Source organism: Lissotriton vulgaris, chromosome 1_1 (genome assembly GCF_964263255.1).
Source record: "Lissotriton vulgaris chromosome 1_1, aLisVul1.2, whole genome shotgun sequence".
Classification (NCBI taxonomy): domain Eukaryota; kingdom Metazoa; phylum Chordata; class Amphibia; order Caudata; family Salamandridae; genus Lissotriton; species Lissotriton vulgaris.
The window spans coordinates 509055686-509077214 of record NC_141685.1 but is presented as its reverse complement, the minus strand read 5'-3'; positions in this window follow the sequence as shown (position 1 = coordinate 509077214).

The following is a 21529-nucleotide window of genomic DNA, read 5'->3' as shown; positions in this document are numbered from 1 at the left end:
GAGCTTATGAGGGATGGAATGTTACCCATTATGTTTCTAGACTTGGCGACAAAACTAGAAAGGGTGGGTCTTCTCCAGTATGGACCGTACCCCATCAAGGTAATTTTTGTCTCCAAGTTAATGATAAAAAGACTGACAGCAAACAGAGTTGTCTGTACACTTACATTTTCTCGTCTCCTGACTTCCCTCCGTTGGTTCAGTCTCAAGGAACATATTTTGTCTGAAATGATAGAGCTTATACGTGGCTCTCTTCTAACTTTTCTGGAACTTGTTATATAGCTTTTCTCCTTCCCCCTACATATATGGCTCGGTCAGACCATCACAGAATTAGATATAGCCGAGGTATATTTGATGCCAAAGACACAGCAGAATAAGAGGGAGGAGACTTTCTTAAAGGATTCCTTCCCTTTTGGGGTCCAATAGCCAAAGCAGACACATCAGACAATTGGTTCGCGTGGTTGAGACCACCATTAATGTTACTGCAGGTGCGCTAGGTAACATTACAGCAGAGCTTCAGGCTCACCGTCTTATGACATTGCAGAATCGAATTGCGCTAGATATGATCTTAGCAGACCGAGGAGGTGTCTGTAGATTGATCGGATCTAGTTGCTGCATTTATATTCCAGATGATGCTTCAACAATATACCAGGCCATTTCCAGATTGCATACCGTCTCCGGGTCGATTCATCAGGACGAAGGAGATTGGTCTTTTATGGGATGGTTTTGGGGAATATTGTCAATTTGGGGATAGAAGATCCTAACGTTCCTTGGAGCAATTTGAAGTACCGGGTTTTAAGAACCCAGCGGTGCCAGGGTACACGCCCGAAGACTTCGAGTCATTCCTGTTTCAGACTACAGAAACACAGAGTCTTCTAGGTGAAGTCAAAGATCGTATTTATTGGCTACAGCCAGTAACAGGTATCCTAGAAGTACAACACAGTGTATGTTCTCAGGAGACTGCTCAATCTTACAAAGCCAGCCTTCTCTTTTTATACAAAATATTATGCTTTAGGCAAACATTCCTTATTTTACAGTTGACCATTCACATATTTCTACCACAAAGAAAAAGCAGAGTCATGATGACAAGCCCATATTTCAGTTTGTCCAACCCAGAATCAACTATCCGGCAAGACCCAGTATTTCCATCAGATATCGACGGACCCCTAATAAAAATGGACACCTCCTCATCGTAAAGCAAGCCATAAAAAAAAAAACAGAGACAGGTGTGTGTGAGATTAGACATAGCTTGTGTGCGATGAAAGGTTTATGACATGTTGTGCTTCAATGCTAATCTCATTCGGCCACTGGGAAAGGAACTGGCCGAACAGGTTTGGCTTCAGGCAGTGAACTCAGCTCGCCCAGGTCACAGAGGAGTCAGCGAAGGTATACGTGTCCTTCTGACTCGATCTCGGCTTCAGTCATTGAGCCTAGGTGAGGGCAATCACAAAATGGCTGCCGTTCACAAAATGGAACCCGAGGGTTCAAGACGGAAACTCCGATTTCGAGGTGATTTCGTCACTCAAATATGATGGAAATGCTTGTGCATAGTATCTCAATCACAACCGGTCTGCCGATACCAAAATCGTCATTATAACACGGGTCCAGAATCTTCAGTACTACAAACCCTCCTTTTGCCCTTACATAGGCAATAACCTATACTCACGCTAATCTGAGCCCAGGTCTGTATTCATAAAGTCATTGAGATGCTGCTGTAGCATCATCCTATTACTTAGCTCGTTTCTTGATACAGGTTTCCTTACACACGATGTAGCACAGAGGCCACACATTGCAGGAGCACACTGTACACACAGACAGAACAGAAAAAGAATGGCTAAGATCATCCCAATGACTATCAGAATCATCCATCCCCAGGCGGATATCAGTTCCCAGAACCACCCCATCAATGACCAATCCCCTTTATCCATGTGGATAGATTCGGAGATCTTATGCAATTTGGAAATGGCCTGGTAAACCGTCGGAGCGTTGTCGGGGATGAAAATACAGCAACTTGATTGGATCACTTTACATACCCCACCTCGGTCTGCAAGTATGACATCTAATACGACCCTATTCTGAAGAGTCATAAGGCGATCCGACTGGAGCTCAGCCATCAAATTACTAAGGGCACCAGCAGTTTCAACTACGGTGGATTCAACCACCCTTGTCAACTGCCTTATGTTCCTGCTGTTAACCATAGGTCCCCAAAACGGCAGAAAACCCTTCAAGAAATCTCCAAATTCTTGTCCTGCAGTGTCTTCTTTACTCATGACACCTCTAACTATCCTTGTCCTGTGGTAAACTGCTGTAGCCGTGTAGGTGGGAGGCAACAGGAACGAAACAAAACATGTGCCCGAGAAGTCAGGGGGCAACCATGTATAGGCTCCATCATGGCAGATGAAATAGGTACCCTTAATTGCTAAAAACGGAGGGGAAGTCTGAGACGCAAAAACATATGTCTCAGTACAGATACTTTTCCCTAACTGAGCTCTGGGATTCTTGACATTACCTTGCAGACATAGGTGACCCTGATGGGGTACGATCCAAATCGAGGAGGATCTCTTCGCTTGCTGGTTCTCACTCAAACCAACTCCATATTTTGTCACATTCCATCTAACGTACGCTTGCAACTCCTCTCTAGGAATTGTTCTGCTCATATTTGCGATTCCTACTACCAATGCTTTGTGGCTCGAGTTACTTCTAGTGGAACGCGGAGGATATGGTTCGATAGCATATGTGAACATCGTCTGAAACGCCCACAAAGAACCATTGTAGCTAAATGGTAGGACCAAGTATGGGATACCTTTATCCGTTGTATGTGGCATAAGACAACACACCCAACAATTAGTTGTGTTCACTACCAATTGGTGTTGGTGCAAAAGCTGGATGAAAGAGTTATTGATAAACTCTAGTCTTCTAGTGGACTCATGCTCAGGCAGAGGGTGAAAAGAATGCGAAGAAACAGTCGGAGGAGGTATGGGCTGTGTAGTGGATGCAAAGGTCACTTGAAGAGAATAAAACATATCCTATTAAAAACATCATTACACTAAGCAACATAAAAATGCATAATATCAAAAATCTTTTCTTTGTCATTATTGTACACATTCTGGCTTTAAAGTTCATCTGTTTGGCAGGTCTCTTCATCTCGAAAAACTCCATCCTCTCTAAATAGCTGCCCGCGGCGGTAGGGTGTTCCATGCTGAGGAATGCTTCTGTCAGTCCAGGGCAACTCCCTTAGACCAACCAGAACTGTCGACTTAACGTCTTCAGCTGCACTCCAAAGACTTAAACAACCGCGACCCTAGCAGCTGAACCCGGATGGTGGTTCGAAAATCAAAAATAAGCACGTTTCTCAGATGAGAGCGCTGCAAATTTCAAAAATAGAAAAAAAATAATTTTTATTTGTCCATAGTTCTCGGCCTCAAATTATAGCGGCTTCTTCCAGGTACTGTCTGGTTCTGAAACAAAAGTTCAGGCTCTGTAGTGTTCAATTAACTTGACGGTGGCAAGGCTTCTTGCAAGATATTGACGCTTTCTTGTTCAGAAATTGTTCCTTTTACACGTGCATCGCTAAAGGGCAGAAAACGAAGCACAGTCTCAGTTTCAGAGTCAGCGATACTCTCCTGGATCCTACGGTCGTACGGGAGAGGCAGTGGGACCCTCTTACAGTGTACCCCGTGGATCCAGTGCTTTTTTCCTTCTACTCGAACAGCTGATCTCGTTGAGAGAAGAACAAGGTGAGGTCCGGTCCAACGGGGCTGGTCATTCTTTGTCTGCTGGAAGTTCCGGATCAGCACCCATGATCCAGGATCAATAGGATGTCCTGGAGCATCAGAAACCGGAGGCAGAGTATCATGAACCTGTTGGTGTAAAACACGCAATTTAGCCGTCAATTCGTACAAATAATCAAGCAGTACAGGATGTTCGAGTTCACTATATTTTTTCGGCCTTGGCACTCCCCATATATTGGCCGGACGGCCTATCACAATCTCATAGGGACTAAGTCCCACTCTCGAGTGAATAGTCATTCTCGTTGACAGGAATGCTAAAGGCAGAGCGTCAGGCCATTTAAGACCAGAACTCGCTTGAATCTTTGCCAACTTCAATTTCAATGTGCCATTATAGCATTCTACTAATCCAGCTGATTGGGGGGGATTTGCAGCGTGGAATTTCTGTTGGATGCCTAGCCCCTCACATACTTTCTTCATCACTCGACCCACAAACTCACTTCCATTGTCACTCCAGACCATTCTTGGCATTCTAAATCTACGGAAGAATTCCTTGACAAGGGCTTTAGCTGTGGATATGGCAGTGTTGTCTTTTAAAGGATATGCTTCCACCCATCTCGAAAAGGCACAAACAACAACCAGTACGTATTTCAAATTGTTGCACCTTTCCATATGAATAAAATCTAGCTGCAAAACCTCGAACGGATACGTTGGAGCCGCAAAATGACCAGCTGGAGTTGGAGTTCCCCTACCAGGATTGTATTTCAGACACTCCATACAATTCTTCACCAAGTTCTCTGCACATTTTGGAATTCTGGCATTCTGCCAAACCGGAGCCAACAACTTACAAATCCCTTTCACACTAATATGTGCCATTCCATGAGCCATCGTCACCACTGCAAGCACATACGCATCTGGTAACAACCATCTCTGATGCTCTGACAAATCAGTCCAACAACTATTCAAATCCAATCTACCCTTACTTTCTCTCCATTGATTCAACTCTTTCTCTGTAGCTTCAGCTTGAATGGATTTCACGCTCTCAATCGTATCTTCACACATTCCAACATCACCAACCCATCTTGCAGGGCCTGCTACATACATTCGATTCATTACATCTTTTGCTGTTTCTTTTGCGATCTCATCAGCAAATGCATTACCACGACCAACATGATCAGTAACCTTTTTGTGTGCACTGCATTTCACAATCACAACTTGTAACAGTAAGATCAGTGACTCAAGAAGCTCATTCACCAACTGTCCATGCTATGAGCTAAATAATAATAATAGAGAGCTTATAGAGCGCTCAGTAACGCCATCTCGGCGTGTCCCCGCGCTAAAGCTACCAGCGATCACCATGAGAGCCTATGACCTACACAGTGTATAGTTGTGTTTTAAGCTTGGCCCTGAACATCGCTTCACTGCTCTCCAGTCTCAGAGCAGGAGGAAGTTTGTTCCATTGTTGAGCTGCTTGGAACGCAAAAGATCGTCCACCCATTCTAGCCTTCCTTATCCTGGGGACTGTCAGCAGCCCGGCACCCTCCGACCGGAGGGTCCTTGTTGGTTCGTAGCGGCTGACTAAATCCCTAAGGTAGGCGGGCGACCTGCCCCAGACAATTCGGTGACAGAAGAGGAGGCACTTAAACAGCACACGTTTCTTCACAGGCAGCCAGTGAAGCGCATCCAGCGCCATTTGAGAATTAGCCCTCCTAGGTCTTCTTAGCACCAATCTAGCGGCGGAATTCTGGATAACTTGCAGGCGGCCCAGGCAGCCCTCGGTGGCCCCTAGGAACAAGATGTTTCCATAGTCCATCCGAGAGGTCACCAATGCCTGCGTCAGTGTCCTTCTGGCCGCTATGGGTAGGAGGTCTAAAGTTTTGTTTAGGGTCTTTAGTACTCCAAAACATTTGCCCACAAGACGCCTTATGTGGCCATCATAGGAGAGAGAGGGGTTAATCCAGACTCCTAGATTCTTAGCCTCCTCACAAGGTATGGGGGTAGGGCCAAGGCATGGAGGCCACCACTCGGCTGACTAGTTTTTGTTTTTTCCCCCCACCACCAACACCTCTGTCTTAGAGCCATTGAGTTTTAGGCAGTGGGAGTCCATCCACTCAGCTAGTGCCTGCATACAGGACTTAAAGTTGGTGGGGGTGTTGGCGGTGTTCTGCGATAGGGAGATCAGCAGCTGGGTGTCGTCGGCGTAAGACACCAATTCCACCCCAAATGATTGTACAACCTTCGCCAGGGAGGCCATGTAAAGATTAAAAAGAGTAGGGCTCAAAGCTGAGCCCTGAGGCACTCCCTGATCTAGTGGCATCTCGACCGAACGACATGTCCCTTGCTGTACCTGGAAACATCTTTCAGTGAGAAACGACTGTAACCAGTACAGCGCAGGACCAACGACCCCAGCTTCGCTCAGACACCGTAGCAGGATGGAATGCGCTACGGTGTCAAAAGCCGCGCTGAGGTCGAGCATGATCAGGGCCATTGTATGTCCTGCATCCGCCCCTGCTCTTAAAGTCTCAGTGGCCCGTAGGAGAGCTGTCTCCGTAGAGTAGCCCGCCCTAAATCCTGATTGTGAGGGATGAAGTAAGTTCCCTCTCTCCAGGTGCTCAAAAGCGTATTGGCTGTCAGTATATATGGTCACTCTCATACCTTTTGACAACACGCACGCTCTCGTAAGTGCAATCAATTCTGCTGCTTGTGCTGAATTATTTGGAATATGTGCAGTTTCAACAATCGTATGCAAAGTCGTAACTGCATATGCCGCAGTCATATCACCATTCGGCAACTTAAAGCACGAACCATCAACCCACAAAGTACCATCACATTCAGGAAGAGGAGTATCCCTAAGATCTATTCTCCCTTTCGTTTCTTCTTCAGTTCTCAGAAAACAGTCATGCTGTTGTTCATTATCATCATCTGTCTCAACTGAGATCGGCAACAACGTGGCTGGATTCAACGTGTTGCATCGTTTAATGTGCACATGACTCGCTAACAACGTCAACTCATAACCTGACAACCGAGCACTAGTTAAATGCTGTGTCTTCGTACTGTTCAACAAGGTATCCACTGCATGTGGAACCATAACAACTAACGTGTTATCCATAACCAAACCAGCAGACTGTCGAATTGAAACAGCCGCTGCCGCCGTAGCTCTCAAGCAACTCGACAACGCTCTAGCTACCGGATCTAAAGTCGACGAAAAGTACGCACATGGACGTTGCTTATCGCCAAACTGTTGAGTCAAGACTGACAATGCACATCCCTCTCTCTCGTGGACATACAATGTGAAAATCTTACTGTAGTCGGGAGTACCCAACACAGGAGCCGAACACAACGCATTGCGTAATTCAGAAAAACTCGTTTGACATTCGTCAGGCCAAGGAATAGGATATGGAGTATACTTAACAGTAAGAGCTACCAAAGGCTTCGCTAACAAAGACAAATCAGGAATCCACTGTTTACAGTACGACGTAATACCCAAACACGCACGTACTTCTCTCTGTGTCGTAGGCACACTCATTTTTGCAATAGCTTGAATTCTTTCTGGGGTCAGTTTCCTTCCCTCCTTCGATAAGAGGTGACCTAAGTAGGTTACTTCTTGTCGACAAAATTGCAACTTCGAGAGAGAAACTTTGTGATGGCAATCAGACAAATGATGTAGTAACGACAAAGTGGCTTCCCTGCAAATCTCCTCAGTGTCAGCAGCGACTAGTAAATCATCTACGTATTGAATAAGGGCTCCACCATCAGGTAAAATCAACAGATCAAGTTGTGTCTTCAAAGCTAGACTATAGATCGATGGACTCTCGCAATAGCCTTGAGGAGCGCGTTTAAAGCGAAAACTGCGACCTCCTAAAGAGAATCCAAAAATGTCCCTACTCTCCATGGCAATCGGGATGCTGAAGAAAGCATTCTTCAAGCCAATCACCGAAAACCATGTGGCAGTAGCTGGAATCAGAGTCAACAAGGCTGTAATGTCAGGCACAACTGGAAATTGGGGAACAACAATCTTGTTTACTTCGCGAAGATCAATGACAAACCTATATACAGGAGGCTGTGAAGGATCAGTTCTCTTCAGAACAGGCAAAACAGGACTATTGCACACATTACCTCTCGTTTCCTCAATGACACCCTTTTCGATCAGATCATAAATAATCGCTAAAAGTGCACGCTCACCATCACTCGAGATGCGATATTGTGGAATGCGCGGTAACTTAGCATTCGCCTTCAGTGTCACGACATATGGAGGAATGTCCAATAGACCCACATCATTCGGACCAGTAGCCCACAATGAATCTGGTAAGACAGATAATTCAGATGGAAGACAATCTTTCGACACATACATCAGAGAGATCACTCTCTTACCTAAAGTAAGATGTACTCCTGATGGAGAACAGTACAATGTCGCATACAATCTCTTCAACAAATCCAATCCCAACAAATTCTCATTACAACCTGTAGTCAAAAGAAGGGGTGCTTCGATTTTACACATACCAACAGAAAGAGACAATGGAGCAGAAACCGGATTCGTAACGGTGAGGAAATAAAAAAATGTAGGTAGCCAGTGTGACCCCCACTCACACCCTATCCATGCACCCGTGCCCCATGTATGTCATGTAATTCCCTTCCCGTGCCCGTCATGATAATGCTTCTGCATTTCCGTCCAAAGTTAGCATGTCAGTTACTAGGCCCTTCATGGTTCTAATGTCAATTCCGCATCCAGGCCTACGTTTCCAATGCATTTACATGGTGCACTTTTAAATATTGCAAAGCTCACGTTTTCCACGTTTTCTGGCTCAGTCGAACCAGGCCCTTAATTGAGGCTCCGAGCCTCTTCTGTCTCTGAAAGCTGCAGTCTAGGTATGCATCCCTGACCTCTACCTTACTTCCTGCTCAGCCGAGCGGTGCCCGGCTCGGCCTGGCCTGCCTGCCAAGACGGTATTTTGCCTACAGTTATCTGCTCAGCCTCCGCAAAAACACATTCCAGTCTAGTGAAATAGGTAAACATATTCCAGCCTGCAGAGCAAAGGGCCCGGCCTTCCTGTCTCCTTACAAGTAATTTACTGCACCCGTTACCATGGTAGGCCCATGGCCCCCGCGCATTGCACCAAGACACGTATGCACCCACTAGCATTCAGTGATGTACGGCCTCTGCCCGAGAGACCTTTTACTTCAGACAACACATCCTCCAAACACAAGATATCAGATATGCTATAGGTGCAGGTCGTTCTGACATCCCAGACACCAGACTCCTCTACTAGTGCTAAAGTCAAGCCCCCAGCTCTCCCCAGTTGCACGTCAATACCACGTCACGTTCAGTTGCGCACGCATCCATGGTACCGGTTTCTGCTGACCCTGCAGAATTTCTCTTTGCATCCACCCACCTCTGACACTTCTGTGACGTTTCCAGCACACACCTCCGTGTACGCCTCTGTACACGCCTTCTTTTACGCCCATGTGTTCTTATCTCTTCTCTTTTTCACTGGTTACGCCTACTGTATTCAATGCAACTGTTCAGTTTTACTATATATAATGTGTGATGTTAATAAAACGTTGAATATCCCTTCCTGAACCTTAGTGGTGATGGAACTCGATGTCCAGTGTCTCGAGCCACTTAATTAAAGCCCGTATGACTCAGATACCACGGACTCTGCCTCTCATTTTATCGAGCTATCCTTATTGTCATTTAATGTATAGAAAAATAGTCCCCGTAATTTTATTTACCACATAATCTGGCGCCCGAATAGGGACCCCTCCCCTTCCCCACGCGCCGGCGATGTAACGCAGGCCCCTGACCCCTTCAACAGCCGTGACGGACTCCTGTGTACACCTGCGGGTTTTCCTGCTATCTCCCTCAGGCCCACGGAGGAGACGGAGACTGCGGTCCGGCATCCAGACGAGGCGGTGAGGAATGCGGAGAGTCCCGACCAGAGCCCACGCCGAGAGAGCAAGGTCCGAGGTATCCGGAGGCCCACCTGTTCCGAAGCGCATGCGTAGTAGCAGCCAGACGCCGTAGCAGTCCAGTCCAGTCCAGTGTCGAGTTTCCAAGGCCTTCAGTTTTGCTTCCCGGTGAGTACCGTTGTTGGGAACGCATCTAGACGGGTTCATTAATTTGTGCCCGGTCCAGACGGGTCTGGGTACGCAGACCCGGTCCAGACGTGTTCACTTAGGTGGATACGGTATGACGTGTCTCTTTATGGGACCGGTATGTCTGTACTGTTTTAGCAGTGCATCCAGTAATTCAGTATTCTAGTATTGTTTTTCAGATTTGTGTTATTCCATGTACCAGGTAGTATCTGTCCGAAATGTTTTAATGTATTAATGTCGTGGTATGAATGACTGTTTGCAGTTTATTATTGTGTTTAATGTGTTCTTGTTCAAGCCAATTCAAATATGCCGCTGTTTTCGAAATTACGTCAGATAGGAACCAGGAAAGGGATACTCGAAGAAGCAGTTCCCGTCCCGCCTAGGGACACTCCCGGACATTTTATGTATCATAAACATGGCTTAGATGCCATACTGTACTTAGACTTATGGGTTGACTATACCAGAGATCTGGAAGAGAAATATAGATGGCCTGTCTCAGGGACATGGGATGCTGATTGCATCATGAGAGTAGAGGAAGCATTGTGGAAAAAGAAAGCCAGACAATCCCAGAAAGATGCCATAGAATTGTGGCGTAAAGAAGCCCATAGAAGAACAGAGAAAGAAATCAGGAAAGCAGAAAAAAGTAGAGAATCATCAGAAAAAGCCCAAGAAAAAGAACTACTAGAAGAAGGTGAACAAGTTAGAGCAGAACAGTTAGACCGACAAAGAAATGCCCTTATGAAAGGCATGTACCCCCTTCTCGCCGAGGGCCTACCTAAGGCTACCCCGGAAGTACCCCGTAATTTACCGCCACCACTGGTTCCAACTAAACTCCGTCATAAACAGACCGCAGCGGAAATTTTCCTTTCTTCCTATTTAGATGACAGTGTCCCAGAGTATGCAAATACAAATCCTCCTCCAAATATTAATCCTCACAACCCTGTTAATGACACGATGCCCCCCACTGTCTCTCCTGGCACTGGTCCTGGCAATCCTTTTAATGCACCTGTAACCCAGAACCAACCTACATTACCTACACCTACTTTACCAGCTACACTACCACCAGCGACAGCACAGCCAGTAATAGTTGATGATCACATTTCAGGAGGAGCAGTAGGAGGTATCCCTATCACCCCGCCTCAAGTAAAACGAATAACACTAAGAGAAGCAGCATTACAACGCACACCAAAAGTAACTACATACGCAGCCCTTAAACAGTACCTCACTGATTGCAGATATGATCCAGTACCAGGCGAAGACCAGATGATATTATATTCCATACGTCTACGACGTGTTACAAACTATTGGACTATTTTACCAGACATGAGGGAACATTTAGACAACATATATCACTTTATCAGAACGGGGGAGAGACCAGAAAGTATTCACGAGGCCATGGCACACAGGAAGGTGGACACTCAAAATATGATCTTACAGTTTTTGATAAATTGTTTGATAAGGGAACAAGACCAGCCAGGTAAAAGCAAAGAAGAGATGAAAGTCCTGACAAAATGGAGTGACAACATGGCTGATGGAAAACATAGTAAACAAGGTTGTTTAGAATCCATGTATAGAAAGATTCGTAAAGAAATTCTAGACATACACGACAGGGAAAGAGCAACGAGAGAAGCCGAGAAAGCGGATGATGAAGTCTCAGAAGACGATGATGTAGAAACTGGGAGTGCAGGTAGAATAGCATACGTAGGTAGGGCGAGACCCTTTGACAAACCCATACGTCCAGAATATAAGAAAAGTATTCTTTCTCCCATACCAGAACAATGTTCTCTTGAACATCTATTCCAAGCCACTGATAAAGTACTGAAACAACGAATAGGTTATAGTGAACTTAGTACCATGCATGAACAGGAACTAGCCCGGTCAGCAGTACAATGGGCTGGCAATACTAGCGTATATAAAGATGACATAGTAGCACAAACATTTCTGAATCTTTCCCCAGACGAACAGCGACTAGCTGGTATGTACATGATTCAACATCTCATTACACTGTATGAAAGTCAGCATTCTGATCCAGGTCCCCTATATAATATATTGGAAGAGTTACTCCTAGGTAGATGGAGAGGCCTAGGTACCGATTTAATTAATGTCATTCTAGAACAGCGACACAAATACAGGACTTTCCTGACTCCACATTTCGTTCCTGTTCCACCCCCAGTAAGGAAAACATTTTACATAGACAGACAGAATCCCTTACGAGAAGTTCACCCTGTCCGGACAACAGGGGGTGAGCTTGAACGAGTATTCGTATACACACCTTTGACCATAATGGAATTATTGGAAATGAAAAAATTAGTGCCCTGTCATGATAAAGATCCAGCAGGGTTCCACCGTGAATTGAAAGACATGCTCCGCACGGGGGAGTATACGTATCCCGATATTATTAAAATGTTAAAGGTACTGTTGCCAGCCGGCATTTACGAAAAACTTAAAGAAAAAGAATGGGAGGTGGGAGAGAAAAAGATTGATTGGGCAGAATTAGAACACGAAGAAAATACACGAGTCCCTGGTACTGGTCTTGGGGAAAAAGCTAAAGCATTACCAGAGTTATTAGTACAGGTCCTGCCGAGGTTATTGACAACTAAAAAGGAAGACTGGGATGCTATCTCAGCCTGCAAACAGAAACAAGACGAAGACACTAGCGATTTTTATTCCAGATTCGAAAAATGTTTCATTATTAATAGCGGTCTGAAAACAAGTAGTGAATCGTATCCACATCTGTTTGTGACCAAATTAGTAGAGAATTCCTTACCACAAGTTAAAAATAGAGTACTTAAAGTTGAGAGTACCTGGCAAGCTAATACCCCTTCCCAAATGTTACAAATGTTACAGTACCACCAGAACCGAATTAGAGAAGAACACGAACATGAACAGAGACGCATGAAAGACACGAAAATGAAAGTACTAGTTGCTCAGTCTGTCCCAGCTGATGGTCAGAAGAGAGGTATGGCACCGACCAGTCAATCTACGGCTCCTGTTAAAGGGACGTGCAATTATTGTAAACAGCCAGGTCACTATATAAACGAATGTGCCGTCCTGAAACACAATATAGCTACCGGCAAAACGAAAGAAAGACCGCGTCCACCTAGACAAGAACATGTTCCACAAAATGTTCCGCAGAACACGCAACCTCCTCAGAACACACAACAGACAGTAGCCGTACCCCAACCCATCGCCGCCACACAACACGTTACACAGCAAATGTACCAGTATGCAGTCAGATTACCCCGATTATCAACAGTATTCATGAAACAGCCTGGAGAGGGAGGTTGGCTTGCCCCTTATCGAGGTTCCTGTAGATCAAGAGGGTCCCTATGTACATAGTCAGGTATTAGGGAAAGATAGAAAATTTTTGATTGACACAGGGGCGAGCAGAACTACCATCAGTCATGACGAGATTCCAGGGGCACCCCTCTCAGGCTCACGAAATGTTTCCCTGGGATTTTCAGGAAAGCCTATTGTTAACGAAGTGTCAAAGCCAGTTTCCCTAGAAGTTGGTCCATTGTCCCGCACTACTGACTTGTTACTTACGAAATGATGTCCAGAAAACTTGCTTGGTATAAAAACATTGAAAGAATTAGGAGCAGTGATTTGTTGTTCTCCGGAAGGAGTGAGATTGTTTTTACGTGATTTTAAAGGACATTATGTGTTAAGAGATTTTGATCCAAGATTGCAGAATGTACCACAGCATTTATGGGCGCAAGGTCCAACTGATGTAGGTTGTATGCACATTACACCTTATCGTGTTAATCTCAAACAAGGAGTTGTACTGCCCCGAATCCGACAATACAAGTTACCACCTGAGGCTGTAGTGGCCTTACTGAAAATTATTGACGAGCTCATTGCTCAAGGAGTGGTTGTAGAAACTGACTCCAATGTGTGTAATTCTCTAATCATCCCGATTCTTAAACGAACTGACCCGAATGCACCGCCGGTCTACAGACTGGTGATCGACCTTTGAGAATTAAACAAATGTATAATACCCCAATACCCAGTGGTCCCAGACATTTCTTCCCTATTGACTGCCATTGATTCCGAAGCTGCGTTCTTCACTGTAATCAATCTCAAGAACGCCTTCTTTAGTGTCCCCATTCATCCGGAAAGCCAGTATCATTTTGGATTCTGTTTGAATGGTCGAAGCTTCAAATTTGCACGTGCTCCTCAAGGGTTCACAGAAAGCCCTAGTATTTACAGTCAAGCACTGAAACAACAACTAGACAGCATTCACATGCCTACTGACACTGCCCTACTCCAGTATGTCGATGATCTATTGATCACAGCACGAACAGAACGTGATTGCGAACGTGCATCACTGACAGTCTTGTATTTTCTGGCCGAAAAGGGGCATAAAGTGTCCCCTTCGAAGCTACAATTCTGTGCTCAGCAAGTGGTTTACCTTGGACACTTGCTGTCCAAGTGGGGTAGACAGCTGACACCTGATCGTATTCAGTTAATTGCACATCTTCCACAACCCAAGACACAAAAGGAAGTACGGGCCTTCATTGGCCTCACCTCTTACTGTAGACAATGGATTCCCCAGTACGCATATCTAGCAAAACCACTCATACAGTTGACAACACAGGAGGCAGCGACTTTGACTGTCCTCCCTTGGACTCAGGAACATACACTTGCTTTTGATGAACTGAAGAAAGCCCTATGTCAAGCACCTGTTTTAGCGACACCATGTTACAGCAAACCTTTTACACTTTTTGTCACTGAACGCGATGGCACAGCATTATCTGTTCTCACACAAGATCAAGCAGGAAAACACAAGCCTTGTGCTTATTTTTCTAGTACATTGGATCCAGTAGCCCAGGCTCTGCCTGCGTGCCTAAAATCAGTTGCAGCAACAGCTCTAGCTATCAGACAAAGCAACTCTATAGTGTTAGGACATCCCCTGACAGTACAGGTTCCACACTCCGTGGAAGTTCTCTTAAACAGGACACAGACTCAGCACTTGACTATAGCACGACTGACAGGATATGAACTGACACTGTTCCAGCCACACATAGAGATCAGACGTTGTAACATATTAAACCCTGCTACTTTGTTACCCTCAATAACAGCAGACCCTGCACCACATGACTGTGTGGATGCCATTAATACCATGACGAAGCCAAGACAAGACTTGACAGACATCGCATTACCCGACCCAGACCTGACACTTTATGTGGATGGTTCATGCATGAGAACAAGTACAGGAGAGTTAGTGGCCGCATATGCAGTGACCACTGAAACTGAAGTCATAGAAACACATCGTATTGACACATTGTCTGCTCAAGCAGCAGAGCTCATCGCTCTGACCCAAGCCTGCATACGAGCCAAGAACCTGAAAGTAAATATATACACAGATTCACAGTATGCATTCGGAGTCGTTCACGACTTCGGTGTCCTCTGGCAGGAGAGAGGTTATTTGACTTCTCATGGAGCCAAGATACAGCATGGTCCCTTCATTCAAGCTCTGTTAGACGGAATACACTTGCCTACAGCCATAGCCATCATGAAGTGCAAAGCACATACTAAAGTCACGGACACTATTTCCCAGGGTAACGACCTGGCAGATCGAACAGCCAAGCTTACAGCTCAGACTAATACAGACATTCCTGCTAACACGACAAACACCGAGGTACCATCACTGACGCATTGCATGACCGTCAAGGATCCCACACAAGACGTACTCGACATACAGGCACATGCTACTCCAGACGAAATCAAGAAATGGACTGAACAAGGAGGGGTCCAGACAGATCAGGGATGGATGACGAAGGGAAAAGCCACATGGTTTCTCCCCGACTCTATGGTTCAAGTTATCATTAATACAGCACATAGTCCCGCACACTTAGGAGAAAAAGCCATGTTAGACAGTATCCAGAACCTTTGGTCCAACAAACATTTACGTGCAGCAGCAAAACAGAAAGTACGTACCTGTATGATCTGTTGTCAGTTCAATCCAGGAAAAGGCATTCCCGTGGAACAAGGTGGACTTCATCCTCCTGACCATCCTTTCGAAGTCCTCCAGATGGATTATATCCAGATGGACAGATGCCGAGGATTCAAGTATGTCCTCGTAGTTGTATGTGCCCTATCCAGATGGACAGAAGCTTACCCAGTCCCAGATTACACTGCCGTGACCACTGCCAAACAGTTGGTTCGTGAATTCTTCCCGCGATACGGCTTGCCCCGTGTCGTGTATTCAGATAATGGACAGCCATTCTCGTCCGAGCTCATGAAACAGGTATCACTCCTGTTAGGGTACCAATGGAAATTTCACTGTGTACGACACCCCGAAGCAGCTGGTCTCGTTGTGAGACATAATCAGACTCTGAAAACATGGTTAGCGAAGGTCTGTGCAGAAAAAGGAGTAGATTGGATGGTAGCCCTGCCGGTTGCCCTCTTTTACATGCGTATGGTAGCTCATTCCAGAACTGGACTACCCCCATACGAAGTGGTCTTTGGAAGACCACCGAATATGTGGGGTACGCCTATGTCGCGAAAGATCACTGATGTTGATAGTAATATGCTGACAGATTACCTGGCTTCCTTGATGTCTGCACTATTCTCTTGTCGTTCACAGGTCGCGGCTGCCTTCCCGGACAACACCCAAGTGAAACCGCATGAAATCGTTCCGGGTGACCTGGTATGCATAAGGAACTTCGACCGCTCAAGCCCTCTGGAGCCCAGGTGGAGGGAACCGAAACTGGTGTTGATGACCACGAGGACCGCAGTGAAGGTTGAGGGAAGAAAAGGGTGGCTCCATTCCAGCCACATCAAGCGTTTTCATGGACTGTGTCCAGAGACATTTCCCAAGGACTGCCCCGATACTGATACCGACACTAAACTCCCTCTGTTAGAGAAAAGTCCACAACAGGAGTATAAAGCAAAGTTAAGGTCTAGTAAGTCAGACAGCGTTTAATTGTTTAAGTCCCCCTCGGGTGAAGCGGTTAGACAGGTTTCTGACATGTATGAGATAGACCCAAATAGTGAGAGAGATAGACAGAAAGTCAAGAAAAACAAATACTGTAAAAATCTACGTAGTAGATGTATCATTACACTGCTTTTTATGTTTTTTCTGAGTATTATGATCATATGTATAAGCTGGACGTTACATGTTTTCTTTCCTCCTCTTGGTTCACATGTACATTCTTCTTTCAATGACACCATAGAGCACACATTCAGTGACCTGCCCCCTCACGAACTATCCTATCGACTAGCACTGCGCAACAACACTTTTATCCGTATGTTACACCATTCTCACCAGACCAGCAATGTCACGAATTGCTGGGTATGTGGCCGACTCTCCCCTTACCAGAAAATGAAGGGAGCTCTGCCCCTCTTTCCCTATCCGTTTACACATAATGGTTCGTGCGGAGCATGGTTTACTTTAATGTCCTCACTAGGCAGTAAGTCCACAGTTTCCCAAGGCAATTGGATATGGGGGAACTTGAATACAGTTATGAATCAAGCATGTTTCCCAGACAAGGACGGTCTTCCCCAAAGGACAGGGACCGATCTAGAAAATGAAGTGTATGGACTAGGAAATTTTACCCTTAACCTCATGATTCTGAACGTTCAGTCGGAGACTAATTCGGACTTGCCGTTTATAACAGTTTTACCAGTGAAAGGTGAATTATGCGTCAGGAAAAATGGTTCAGTACACCTAGGACACAGTGATTGTAATACTGTGGTTGTATTCAGTGATAAAGGAAAGTCTACTTTCAAAGCTCCCCGCCATTCTTATTTTATTTGTGGTCAGACCGCTTATGTACGTCTGCCAGTAGATTGGGATGTAACGTGTTATATTGCGTTCCTACTGCCACCTGTTTTTCTAGCCCCATCCAATTATCATCGAGATACCCGTCTTGTGCATGTTAAACATAAACAAGACCTTCCCCCCGTTATCGACTATTCTGAGTCAGCGTGGGACCAGTATAAAGATTACATTAAAGGATACTTCTGGTTCATAGGTCCCGTCCAAAACAGTAAGATAATACGAAGATTGACCAGAACTCTTGAAGCAGTAGTGAATGAGACTACTTTTGCCTTAGGAAACCTGACCGAAGAGCAGTCTGCTATGAGACTTGTTGTTCTTCAAAACCGCCTTGTTCTTGACGTCATCCTGGCCGATAGGGGCGGGGCTTGTAGAGTGATCGGCTCCAGTTGTTGTGTGTTTATTCCTAATAACGCACCATCAGTATATAAGGCAATAACAAGGCTTCATAAAATAGCTCACCAGATACACCAGAATCCTGGCACCTGGACTTGGTCCGGTTGGCTCTGGAGTGTAATATCCGCCTGGGGATGGAAAGTACTGTCATTCCTAGGAATAATACTGCTTGTAGTATTCAGTTGTTGTCTCTGTCTGCAATGTGGGCCAGCGATTTGCGGCTTGTGCGCCACAGCCTGTATTCCCCATCCACGTTCACGTTCCCGAATGAAAAAAGATGAGCAAATGATGTTATACGAACAAATAGATGGTCTCATGAAAAAAGATATATCCTAAAGGGCGCCGTAGGGGCCAAGGAGGGAATGAGGAAATAGAAATTTTTAGGTAGCCAGTGTGACCCCCACTCGCACCCTATCCATGCACCCGTGCCCCATGTATGTCATGTAATTCCCTTCCCGTGCCCGTCATGATAATGCTTCTGCATTTCCGTCCAAAGTTAGCATGTCAGTTACTAGGCCCTTCATGGTTCTAATGTCAATTCCGCATCCAGGCCTACGTTTCCAATGCATTTACATGGTGCACTTTTAAATATTGCAAAGCTCACGTTTTCCACGTTTTCTGGCTCAGTCGAGCTAGGCCCTTAATTGAGGCTCCGAGCCTCTTCTGTCTCTGAAAGCTGCAGTCTAGGTATGCATCCCTGACCTCTACCTTACTTCCTGCTCAGCCGAGCGGTGCCCGGCTTGGCCTGGCCTGCCTGCCAAGACGGTATTTTGCCTACAGTTATCTGCTCAGCCTCCACAAAAACACATTCCAGTCTAGTGAAATAGGTAAACATATTCCAGCCTGCAGAGCAAAGGGCCCGGCCTTCCTGTCTCCTTACAAGTAATTTACTGCACCCGTTACCATGGTAGGCCCATGGCCCCCGCGCATTGCACCAAGACACGTATGCACCCACTAGCATTCAGTGATGTACGGCCTCTGCCCGAGAGACCTTTTACTTCAGACAACACATCCTCCAAACACAAGATAGCAGATATGCTATAGGTGCAGGTCGTTCTGACATCCCAGACACCAGACTCCTCTACTAGTGCTAAAGTCAAGCCCCCAGCTCTCCCCAGTTGCACGTCAATACCACGTCACGTTCAGTTGCGCACGCATCCATGGTACCGGTTTCTGCTGACCTGCAGAATTTCTCTTTGCATCCACCCACCTATGACACTTCTGTGACGTTTCCAGCACACACCTCCGTGTACGCCTCTGTACACGCCTTCTTTTACGCCCATGTGTTCTTATCTCTTCTCTTTTTCACTGGTTACGCCTACTGTATTCAATGCAACTGTTCAGTTTTACTATATATAAAATGTGATGTTAATAAAACGTTGAATATCCCTTCCTGAACCTTAGTGGTGATGGAACCCGATGTCCAGTGTCTCGAGCCACTTAATTAAAGCCCGTATGACTCAGATACCACGGACTCTGCCTCTCATTTTATCGAGCTATCCTTATTGTCATTTAATGTATAGAAAAATAGTCCCGGTAATTTTATTTACCACAACGGGGGCGCCAGAAAAACCAACAGAAACATTATCAAAGCCAGACAAAAGTGCGCCAGGGAGTTTAGAATGCATAATAGAACTCTTTGTAGCACCAGTATCCATCAGAAAAGGCTCTGACACACCTGATGTAATCACTTCAACATAAGGTCCACTCTGATCTACTGGAACTGAAACAACTCCCTCTCTTTGTCCATGGCTGTCCTAACAATCATTACCGTTTGCTCCATCACCTTCAACATAGTAATCATCCACATAGTACTGTGCTGTCCTACCAGACGAACTCTGCTGTTGATCAAAACTATTCATCGAGTTCTGCGGAGGCAAAGGACGTATATTCTGTCCACGACCCCTACCTCTAGGCACTTGTTGAGCACCTCTACCTCTCACACCAGAAACACCATTTGTGCGTTGTAACAAAACCGGACAACTATTCTTGTAATGGCCCTCTTCTTTACAATATGCACACTGATTAGGCCCATACGGAAAACGCTGTTGAGACGACTCATTTCTTTGCGAGTTTCTCGAATACTGCTGAGGCTGCTGATAATCGCGCTGACTAGTAATACGGGGTGGATAAGCTTGCTGTAGAAGAACTTTAGTCTTCAATTCCTTACTCTTCTTATCCACTTTCTCTAACTCATCTTTGCGCCTATTTTCATAGTACTGGGCAGTAGCCAAAATTTGGGCTGACATGGAAACAGCCCAAGCACTTTCAGAATCCTTCATTTTATTGCATAATTCAGGAAGCAAATTATGTACAAACTTGTCAACAAACAATCTCTGACCACCCTCGGTAGCCATATCCTGACCACTATGATCTACGAAGGTCTCTTCGAACCTCGTGAAAAAGTCAGACACCGTTTTGTCTTTCTTCTGCTTACATGCAGACAATTTGTCCCAATTGACACGCAATTCGGGCATTAAAGTCTTCATATACGTAATAATTCTCTCAGGAAGTTCAGTAATCAAATTCTCAGGCTTAGCACCGCCTACTTGTCTATTGTCGGCGTCTCTAAGATTAACCCATGTATCACCTAATTCAACCGCATGATCCGCATGACGAATCTTACTCCAAATAGGTTGCGGAACGACATTGCCAAATAACATGTCGATGTCCGCCAAATTCATAATACACGAACTCACAGTTTGAGTCAACTCTTTATAGTACCCTGCTGGATTTTTGCGTGGATCGGGCAAAGACTGCTTAATAGCTAAAACTTCAGCACGTTTCCCCGGAACATGTACCCAAACACGCTGAAAATGAGGCGGTACAGCTGGCGGATTATTACCTACACCAGCAGGCACTTCTTCCTTCCACACCGGAGGAACTTCTCTCATTGGATATTGTCGTGCCTTTCTCCCAACTGAAGAATCAGACTCAAACAATTGTTGAGAAGGAGACTCACTCCTAAATGACAACGTTGCAACCGCTTTCTCAACATCAGATGGACTCCCAATCGTTCCTTTCGCAAATTCGGAATGTATGTTATACAACTTGTCAGGAGCTTGCCCTACGTCCTCATCCCATTTCTCAACGAGAAAAGCACACATCGTATCGAAAACGTACCGTTGCTTCGGTGCTTCCCATTGAAGGAAAACATGCATAACACCCTCAAGATCATACCGCGTATCGTACATAATCCATTACACGCTACATGGTCCAAAATTGTACACTCATCCATATTCGGCAACTGACTACATGACTGTCTACGCTCCATAACAGGGGACATACCCAACTGTCCCAACAAAGGAGAAAAGAAACCCGTAACTGCAGTTGTCATTCATTGTCTAGCAGAAGGAGAAGTTGAAAGAATAAGAGAAGACTGAACAGTAGCAGAGGAATTTAAAGTTGGAATGGAGGAAACATTAAGAACAGGCGCAGAAGTAGCAGACAGAAAAGGAGACAAAGGTGGCGGCCCCGGAGGAGGCTGCGCCAAAGGAAGAGTAGCCAACGGAAAAGGAGCTGGCTGTGGTGG